This window comes from Nelumbo nucifera, chromosome 5, assembly GCF_055504915.1.
Source record: "Nelumbo nucifera cultivar China Antique chromosome 5, China Antique-T2T, whole genome shotgun sequence".
Lineage (NCBI taxonomy): Eukaryota > Viridiplantae > Streptophyta > Magnoliopsida > Proteales > Nelumbonaceae > Nelumbo > Nelumbo nucifera.
In genome coordinates this window covers 3,357,009-3,368,009 of record NC_142653.1, presented here as the reverse complement: position 1 = coordinate 3,368,009, position 11,001 = coordinate 3,357,009, and the positions used below count along the sequence as shown (strand labels likewise).

General features: G+C 42.0%; 1 pseudogene; it reads left to right on the top strand.

The window, feature by feature from the left end:
* Positions 1-237: 237 nt before the first annotated feature.
* Positions 238-11,001, top strand: LOC148791187 (protein HOTHEAD-like; annotated as a pseudogene).

Sequence of the window (11,001 nt, the reverse complement as noted above, 5' to 3'; positions counted from 1 at the left end):
CACGTGACACAGTAAGTCCGATTTTGTGTCCGGTCCGATCTAACAACAATGAATGAAGTACGAAACATAACACGGTCACACGGTGACAGTCTCCTACTTCCTCTCCAACTCCAACTCCTCTCTGCGCGAGAGTTTCCTAGTTTGATTATAGGAAGTCTCGAGATTTCCTTCCTTTTTAAACCTTCTATTCTGTACAATAACAATCCTTTTTAAACCCAAATCTTTCTTTCTCACCATATGGAAAGATCCAACAATTTGCCTCTCTTCCAGGAAAGCGAGGTATCTCCTTTTGCATTCCAACAATTAGAGCTTCAGAATTCTCGCTACTCTGTTTCTTATCTCGAAATGGTTGCCTTGAAATCTACGAACTATACCAGTTTGAAGGACCTGTTGCCCCCATCTCCAGCGGCGGGGATTTATTCGCCGAATTTCACCGGCAACCAGAGTTGGCATGAGATTCCGATAAAGAACCGTCTTGTTAAACATGCGGCTTGGGCTTACTTGCAGCCCAACTCCACGTCGCCGAAACCAGAGGCCGGGGGTTTTCTTCGGCAGTTGATGGTCCGATGTAACGGATGCTTCAGGTTCTTTAGCGAACACATTGTCGCAGGCATCAAACGAGCGCTTGGTCTAGCGTCCGAAGAAGATGAAGTACAACCTTTTTACCCGGAGACGGAGCACTGACCGAACAACGTTGAAAGCAATCGGTGATTATGGCAAGTTTTCGTTTGACTGACGGATACCGCTCTGAGTACTTTTGTACATAGTCGCCTGTTTGTTTCAGCAGCACTTCAACCGCTTTTTTGCTTTTCTCTGTTTAGGAGTAATTAAGTTACTAATACTTTTTTATTTTCGAAGTAAATAGTAAAATACTTTTGTAGGGGTTTTTTTTCTCGTAGCTTTTTAGGAGAAATTAAGATACTAAAATACTTTTTTAGGGAAAAGAGAATCATATTGGGATCATATCTTGTAGCTTTTCTCTTCTTAATTTCTCAGTGAAGAATGTTGTACATGAGGTGGTTTTGATTGATAATGACATGGAAACCGTTCGAACTATTATATTATATATGAGTTATATTCTATGATGATATGTTTCTTCAAAAGAAAATCATGATTTTCTGTGCCATATTTTGGATGCACATTGTTCTAAATACTTTCTTTACCATTTTGGATGCACGTCAGATCCCATCCAAATTGATCCACGTCATAGAGATGTCTCCAACTGTATTTTTTATTTTTTTTCTTTCAAAGCCCTTAGCCCCTTAAGGCGGTTTCATTCAACAAGAATCAACTGCATGTTTGGAAGCAATAACTTGGGATTGAAATAGGGATCTATTGTTCAAGTATGAGTTCGTTTCTTAATAGACCTGAATTTCGGTTAAAAAACGGGCAATTATGGGAATATTTGGTATTGATGTCGTTTATCCAAAAAACGGTGTCACGTCGGGTCAGTTTGGCGTTTCCACTTTTAATTGCCCCTTGGTTGCGCAAGACCCTTTGGCCTCTCTCAATGTCACAGAAGCGGCACTTTCATAGGGAGGGTTCTCGCCTTGACGGCTGCCTTCAGCACCCTCAGGGGCCACCCTCCCCCGGAGCACCATAACTTCCTGCCGAAGGGGGGCAAGAGTAGGACTCAAGGGGGAAAGGGGAGAAGGGGTACAAGAAGAGCTCCCTTCCGACTCATGCGGAAGATCATTAGCACTTAGAACCAGAATCTGAGAAAGACATTGCTTAAAGTTACCTAAAAAATGTGGAGGAAAAAGAGTGAGAGCAAAGTGTTGAAGGTTGGAGAGTCTGGAAGCTGAGTTCATTCGAAGGCAAAGGCGCTTAGATGCAAACGACAAGAATGCTGCCGCTAAGGGCCCTATTTAAAGGGGAACGAACGGCCCAAATTTCTCGAGATCCTACGACTGAGAAGCCACAGCCCAATCACGACACACCATGTGACGCTCACCCTCGGAAGGCGAAACGACGCGCTAGCGATGGCACAGATCGTCCCTGATCCAACGGACACAAAACGCCTCCGTACTTGCGATCCAGTCGTGGTGCACCCCCGAGTGCCCATCCTCGAAAGGCGAAACGACGCCCGCCCTCAGAAGGCGAAACGGCGCCCACCCTCGGAAGGCGAAATGATGCTCTAGGTGAACCGATGTGTCCGCCCACTATGGACCACCGACGTACACGACCCGGCTGCACGAACGCGCTCACCAGTCCGACCGAAAAGACAAACCGTGCACGAAACCTTGGACCTCACATGCCCTTGGCTTAAGTAGTCTTCGGCTTCATAGGCCCTCGGCTTAAACAACATTTAGCTTCACAGGTCCTCGGCCAAAATGGCAGCACTAGAGCGTCTGCACTGAGCACGCCCTTCGAGTCACTTGTTCGAAGCAGCAACACTGTAGATCACTCGCAGCCTCGGCCAAGCTTACGAAGATGAACCAGGCAGAGGCGCAAAAGAGGACACCACCGTAGGGTACACCTCAGCTATCGGGCCCACCGGCGCTCGCCATTACTACTCCCATCAGCTGAAGCCAAATTTTTCTCCTCGGCCTCGGGTGTGTGTGGGGGGGGGGGGCAAGTGATGTGGGGTGACCCAGCCCAGCCCATTTGAGGCTGGGAGGCCCAGCCCACGAGCGCCAGAACGGGGAACGAGATCCGCTACGACAAAGGTTACTTTGCTCCCTTCATACGGAGCCAACTGTGAAGCACCCACGCGTCCCCGGAGGGCTCTTTGATAGCCCTCGTACGGCTCCCATCTCAGGCGCTCATCTCCACCTACCTCCAAGCGGCCTCTGACGTGTTCTGCCTTGTAGTACCTCAGCCACTTGTCTTCGGCTTATGCAGTGTTTAGAGCTCTCTCTATCTCAGTCTGTATATCTCGGCCTCGGTAACAAGCTCTCCAAACCCTTAAAGCCTTTGGCCGACCCTTCGGAGTCTAGGGGCAAAATTAGTTTGTTGTCCTCGGCCATCTCAAGCATCAACACCTATCATACTATATGGTTCAAGTTTTTTTTTTTTTTTTTTTGAAAAAAATGGTAAAAAATGCCCATGTCTCGTAAATCTCAATCTTCTTGATGCACAAAATATCAAATTTAAGTTTACTGCATCGGCAAACAGATTGCACACTCAGAAAAAAAAAAAATCACCTTACCCAACAGGAAAAAGGTTTAAAATAGAAAACGTTGCTTTACTGCTTAGAAATAAAAACAGTACCAAACAGATTACCATGCACCATGTATATTACATGAATGCAGACATTAGGAAGGCAAGTTGGATTGTCTAATACATACAAAGAATACATCAAATTCCTGCATTTTCAGGTATAGTGTATTGAACCCTCCAATGAGAATTGTCTGATCACCCCAACAAGATTATGAAAGATGGATCATCCTGGATGATAATAGGTGATAGATGATAGAACCAAGTCCTTTGCAAAGCTCAGGTCTTCCAGAAAATCTAGTGGTGAATAGAGCTGTTCACGGACTGGGCCATTCAAATACTGGCTTATTAAACTCGACCATGAACAGGTCTAATCAATCCACATATATGAAATATGGGTACTTGCGTGAATACGGTAGTTTGGTTTCGTTCATATATTTGTAAATTTGGTAGGTGGGGATCCAACCAATCCATACGGTGAAATTAGTAAAATAATTAAAATTGATTGTTGAGAAAAAATTTAAATTGATTGAACTTCCTTGACTACAAATCTAACCCGTTTTTTAGTCGCTTTTTCCTCTCCTTTTCAATTCTGGATACCGGATGGTAAAAGGAGTAGGGATGTTATGCCAACAAAATACATACCAATCCCCTACCCACTTCATTTAACACCGCACATCTCACCATGAGACTGGGATGCATCATAAAAGTGGGACTGCCATGAATGAAATGTGCATTATATTGGTAATTTGTTGGATATATTTTGTTGGCAGGTGATCCAGATTTAGAGTAAAGAGCCGGTTGATTAATCAGTTGATGATCAAGAATATAGCTTGCGAAAGGAATTGGGATATGCTTCTCACACCATTGACCTAACAGCCACATCCCACCGTGTATTTGAAATATCTCCCATAAATAATAACATACAAGTGAAGGGAGATGTTCCCAATGTGCGGCTGGTAGATAGCTGTGAGGAGCAGATCCAACATCTTGCAAAGGAGGGAGGAGTTGAGCCTACCACCCATGGAACTATCTAATGAACTGGGATCTGCTCCTCACCGAGCGCATCTCACACTGACCTCACAGCCACATTCCACCCAACATCTCTCTATATAAATAGTAAATATAAGTACGGGAGATGTTCCTAATGTATAGCCAGTAGACTTGTTCATGGGCCGGGTGGCCCGACGGGCTGGCCCGGCCCAGTCCAGCCCGGCCTCTGGACAGGCTTGAACAGGTATATGGGCCTGCGGGCTTAACCTCGGGCCAAAAAGCTCGGGCCACAATAAATTCGAGCCGGGCTCGGGAGTCGCCAAAATAGCTCGGCCCGACCCGACCTATAATTAAACCTAAAAACCCTAGTCGAATACCCCTCTTTTTTTCACCTCTTTCCCTTATTTTTCCAGTCGAACCCTTCTTCTCCACATCCTTTTTCCCTTCTTTATATTCTTTTTTTAATGTAAATAAATTTTGAATTTATATTCTTTTTTTTAATATAAATAAATTCTAATTTATATTGATTATTGAATAGGGAAAAATTCTAATTTTTTTTATTAGGTCGGGCTTCGGGTTTCAGGCTCGGGCTTCGAGCTTTTTTATCAAGGCCAGGCTCGGGCTTGGGCTCGGGCCTAACATATTTCCATTAATAAAGAGTAAAAGCCTGGCCTGAGCCCGACCCGACCCGACCCATAAACAGGTCACATACTATGAGATCAATGTGTAAGGTGCGCTTTGTCCGGAGCAGATTCGTACTCACTATCTAAGAATAAATGCCACGTTCGGAGATGTAAGACATCCATATGACGTACGAAGATGTAAAGCTAAATCCATTATATGCTTGGTCTTTGTCTTGTTTTTAAGTAGAGATCCATGGACCGTTATCCTGGTTTTATTTGATTGCCACGTTCGCAAAGGAGACCCATTGGCCCATTTTATATGACGCAGTATAGTAACAGCCAAAGAAAGGATTAGCTTAACTTAGGGAGCTGTTTCATAGGTTGTAGGACCAATCATTTTTCTCCACGACAATGATAAATATAGTTGAGAGATTGGAGTAATTGTGGGTTATATGAGTTCAAATCAGCCCCCATAAGATTGTCCTCTACAGCGTCTTACAATACATTCTTGTGGTGTATTGAGAATCTTCCGATGATGATATCATTATTTTTTATATTATCATCGGGAGATGTTCCCAATACATGGCGGGGAGACAAATCTACTTTTCACACATGGCGCCTCAAATGCATATCCTATTATGCATTAGGAACACCTCCCGTATTTATTAGTTATTATTCATGAGAGATGTTTTCAATGCACGGTGGATATGCCTGTGAGGTGCCCATTTGTGAGGAGCAGAACCCATCACATGGAGGGCATGTGCTGTGGGACATTGTGGAGGACAATCTTGAGGGGCTGATTTGATCTCGGGTTATATGCACTTCATGGAAAATTATTGATCTCACAACCAATAAAATAGCAATCAAGTTCAATTAATCCCTTGGGTTATGTACACTACAGTCCAATGCAGAATTCTGAATTAGAACTCCCCATAGTCTACTAGTAGTGCCCCTACTCCCCTATAAGCCACATCCTGCTCATGGATTTGGCATCAATCCACGGTCAGGATTCATCCCCTGTATGATGGAGCTAAAAAATTCTGAGCTGGACTGATAACTTATCAATGTACACGTGTATCTACACTTGTTTAAGCAACATAGTCTTCTTTCGTTCATATATAGGGTAAAATACAAAACCTTCTCTAAATTTTTTGATAATCATAAAAACCTCCCCAACATTTTTACTTTAACAAAAGCCTGCCCTATACTTTATAGAAAATATACAATTACCTTCCTTCCTAAACAAAAAAGCCGACCTAATGTATTTGTTTTTTAAAATGCCTATTTTGCCCTTATATCTATTTATTTAAATGTAGATTTATTAAAATATTTTTCAAAACACTGTTCATTTTCTTAAGAACTAGGGTTACCAACCTTCTCATCCATTTGGGAAGGTCAATCCACGACACTTCACTCCTGGAGTAGCGGAAGCAGGGTTGGCTGATGGGGGCCTCACCGCCAAACTGCAAGCTCTCAGTAGGATAGCTACTAGCCAATCGGCCTCACGTCTGCCTTGCTTTGTCTCCACTCCAATGATTAAACAAAGTGAGAAGCAGGACTGTCGTCACTCGCAGGTCGCAATAGAAGAAAAGGGCGGGAAAAGATCACTACAAGGAAGGCCATTGCCCATTAGAGTTAAATATATATTCCAATCTAATGGCGTGAGAGTGTCTGATTCCTCCTCTCATGAAAAAGGAAGGCGGCTACTAAAGGAGCCATGCTCAAACCTCTCACGAAAAAAGGTCGGAGTCAAAAGAAAAACAGTAAAAAATTGGAACTATACCTACCTAAAAAACGTTTAAGCAAGGAAGGAACTGGGAACAGGGCTGTCTGAAACCAAAAACGATGGAAAGAGAAGTAGAACCGAAAGGTGGATTTTAAAAACGTGCAGGAGGAATTCATCTTCCTAAAAAGCTCTTCATCTTCTTCAACATCGAAGGATATCCAACGACGAGTTTCTTGTGGAACCCAGGACCAATGGAGTATATATGTGGAACCCAGGATTGGAGATCTCTTCTTCTGTTAACGCTTTTCCTTAGTCCTCATTTGGATGGATTAAACGGACCAATATAAGACATTGAATTGGACTAATCCAGACTTAAAAAGGTTCAAAGTATTTATTGGATTGGATTAGAGTTGATCCATCTGTAATAAATTTATATTGAATTGGATTGGCTTGAACCAATATCCAGTCCATTGATAGAAGACAAGAATACAGGTGTCAATTGACCATGTTTGGGATTGAGCCAATCTAAATTAAAACCAGATTGAACATATTGGATGGTCCAGACATTGAATTGGACAAATCCAAATTGGTCCAAAATATTCATGAGATTGGACTGGGCCTGGTCAAACTGTTATAGACTCATATTGTACCGGATATCTGGTCCATTGACAGTCATCTAAGCCTCGTAGCGACTATATAGATAAGCTACATGATCCTATTTCGCCATAATCATGCCTGCCATTTAACGGTTACTCAGTCAGAATCTTATGATATTGGCATTGGGATGAAATCATGATTAGCCAATTTGGGAGAAAGTAGAAAACTTAAATGGAGTCAGATTTTACTCGGTATCGAGTATCGACTTTCCCTTGTATTCGATATGGAAAGGTTCAGCCCACTGGGCTTTAAGGCCTGGCGTTCTTTGTGTTGGTCATGACACTATTTTGCCATGGCCCATAGAGATAGGCATAATTTAGGCCTGCATAAATTAGCGAATAGAGTTATAGAGAGAGTTACTTGAGGATAGCCGGCCCAATAAGTCTTGATGTGCGAAAACTAGTCCAACCCCTCCTAAATCCTAATAGGCTAAGGGCGTGTTTGCCAAAAATAATATGATTTTGGTGATGTGGCGGCCAGTCAATGAATAATTGTTATATTTAAGCAATTTTTGTTATGAGTTTGGGATGTATTGTAATTGTTGTATAGGGATGGAATGGGATTCTGCATTGCAACCCTCGAGAATAAGGCATCATTGAACAGTGAAGTGAAGTCCTTTCTATAGCGATTTGTCAAAAGGGTTTTATTTATTTATTTATGCACTAATACTCTGTTTTCATCTACGGGTTTACATTATTACTAGACTCCATGAGTTTGAGGGTCTCATTGCATATTTGCATGTAATGTTGAAGTAAAGGTGATTTTTTATTTTCCTTCTATCCTCTTCGTCATCTTTATTTTGTCTACATATCATACAAACGTGATGCAGCACTTCTGTGAATTGCGACACAACAAAACCATGCAGCACTTTCTTTCTTTCCCTTTCGAAAAAAAAAAAAAGAAAAAGAAAAAAGTATATCACACTCAGTTATACTACCTTACACCTTATAGCTTTTCATACTTGCAAGGCCTACAACACTACACTAGTTAGACATATAATGCAATTTACGTGCAGAGTTTTATGGACTGACTGGTGTTCTAAAAATTGCATAAACCGTTGGAGTCGGGATCACCTGTCAATAAAATACATTCCAACACCCTATCAACATCAACTTCTGACACCGCACATCTGATACATGGTAGGTTCTACTTTATGGTGGGAAAAGTTTTATACTTAAAAAAACCCATACTTTATAAAATATACATAAATATATAATTATACATATATTTATATTTATATATCTATATATAATAATTTAGAGCTAGACTTTTTTTTGGATGTGATTGAGATGCACAAATTCCATTGACTTTTAATCAGATTGTAATTTCCCCGTTTGAATTCATCTGCTGATATAAATGATAAGATGTGCATCCGAGTCTGAAGTTGCAATGCCAATTGGAGACGGTGTTGGCATGGATTAATCACGTATGTCACCTAACTAGAGCTCCACTTGATGGAAATATCTAGAGGTGTAAATCGAGCCGTATTAGCTGCAGTTTGGCATGTTTCTGAGCCGGTCCAGCATGATGGATTGTAGGCCGTGCCGGTTACAGCACAATCGTATGGGCCATGTCGGGTTTGGGGTTTCAGGTCCATGTGTCGGTATGGTCGAGATTTTATAAAATAAAATTTAAAGATTTTTTTTTTCTTTTATTTTGTCTATTTTTTAATTTATGTTAAAAATTTTATTATTTTTTCAAAATTTTTAAAAAACATAGCTTGACCCATTTCACAGCCCGGCTTGACCTAAGGCTCGGCCAACGGCATGGCACACAGGCTTAGGCCATAGACCATACTGGGCTGACCCCCCAAAATATCTCAGGAGAGGGAAGCACGGCCTGGCTCGGCCTGCATACTGGCACGACATGACTTAAACTTTGCACAGACTGCACACGGGCCATGTCATGCCAGCCTAGCATGACCCGATTTACACCTTTAAAAATATGTCAGTAATTTGTCAACTCTCTCGCGACGAGTAGAGACCGTAGGAAAGTTAAACACATTCAATTCATTCCTACTTATTACTGGAAGAGTAATAGGGAATACTGTCTTGAGAGTTTGTAATTCTTGCATCCACTTCACCATCCTGTAATTTTGATATTGCATTCCTTTTCTGGAACTCTACACCTCAGGCCCGAAAAACTTTGGCTATTGGAGGCCAACAACCTATGCCGTTGAGAAGCTTTTTCCACATGATATGCTACTATAGCCCTTCGCTAAAATATAGTAATTGCATTCAATAATCTTTTGACTAGAAAGACAAAAAGGGGTCTGAATGGTTGATGTGTCGTAGGAAAAAAAAAATTATTGAATAGCTCAGGTTATTAGCCACGACACCCAAAGTATTCTCCCTCACACCAGACCATTATGTGAACCAAGTGACAGATTGAGTGGTTGTGATGTTTAAGCTCAGTTTGGAAGGAGTATAAATATAAATTTGTAGAGCATAAAATTTTATATTTTGTATTATTTTCTATGTAGTTATATTGTATATATTTATATTTGTACTCTTTTCAAACAGAATTTTATTGGTTAAACAGCCCACTAAATAATGATTGTGATATTTATTAAATGGTGTAGCATTGGTATCTGATTGGCACCTTGAGAATTACATTCTTATTAGATAGCTTGTGATGTCTCTGTCCATTTCCACCTAAAAGATGGTAAGTTGACATTCAATAATCCCTGCTTCCTATTTAATGTGTAGTTCACTTCTGTAGAGCAACACGTCGGTGGTGGGTATAGCAAACTTAGTATGACCTATCGAGACTGGATTCCAATGAAATGCATATGTAGTTCAGATCTAGAGGACGGGCATCGACACACAGCTGCCGATTTGCTCAAATATGCCAACCCCAAGCAGCTTACTGTTCTTCTGTATGCCACAGTACATACATAAGGTTTTGTTGATCTCTCTCTCTCTCTCTCTGTTGATCAAAATCTACAACATTAACTTTAAAGTTAATGTTCAGAGATGCATTGAGAGTGAAGCACAGAGCATACCTGAACATGGGCTCTAAGAATGAGATTATCCTCTAAGCCGGTGCCATAGGAGGCCCTCAACTGTTGATGTTGAGTGGGGTGGGACCGGCTGAGCACCTTAGGTCACATAACATCAAGGTGATGCCGGATCATCCCATGGTTGGCCAAGGAATGTCAGACAACCCCATAAATATGGCCTCTACATTCCCTCCCCATCTCTGTATAGAGATCTCCCTCGCTCAAGTGATCGGCATTACCCTACGGAAGCTGTCAACCTGGCTGATCTCCCTCGCTCGAGAATGTAGGGTTACGTTCAAAAGGGGGTTACATACTTACATGGTTGGAAAAGTAATATTGGGTCCGATCGCAACTGGTCATCTCGAGCTGCGAAATAGGAACCCAGATGAAAACCCGTCAGTCACCTTCAACTACTTCAAGGAAGCTAGCTAGCAGAGGAGGAGTCGCGAATAAGGTGCGTTGATGGAATGACAATCGTTAACAAAGTATTTGAATCCAAAGCATTCTCGAAATTCATGTACCCAGGCATCACTGTGGATCTAAGACCAAGACCTCATCAACGTGACTGCAAGTTTACAGCTCAATTTGCGACCCAGACATGACAACGACTCCATACCGATGCAACAGTTTTGCAATGATATAGTGATGACCCTTGTGGCATTATCACGGTGGCCAGGTCGGTAAGGTGCTTGACCATGACTACAGAGTTCTTGGTGTTGATGCGTCGGCGCTTCGAGTCATCGACGGCTCCACCTTTAATTTCTCCTCAGGCCACTGTAATTGGGTATTAATGCAGGTACATGGGAGTCAAAATGCTGAGGGATAGAATGACAGGGGAGTGA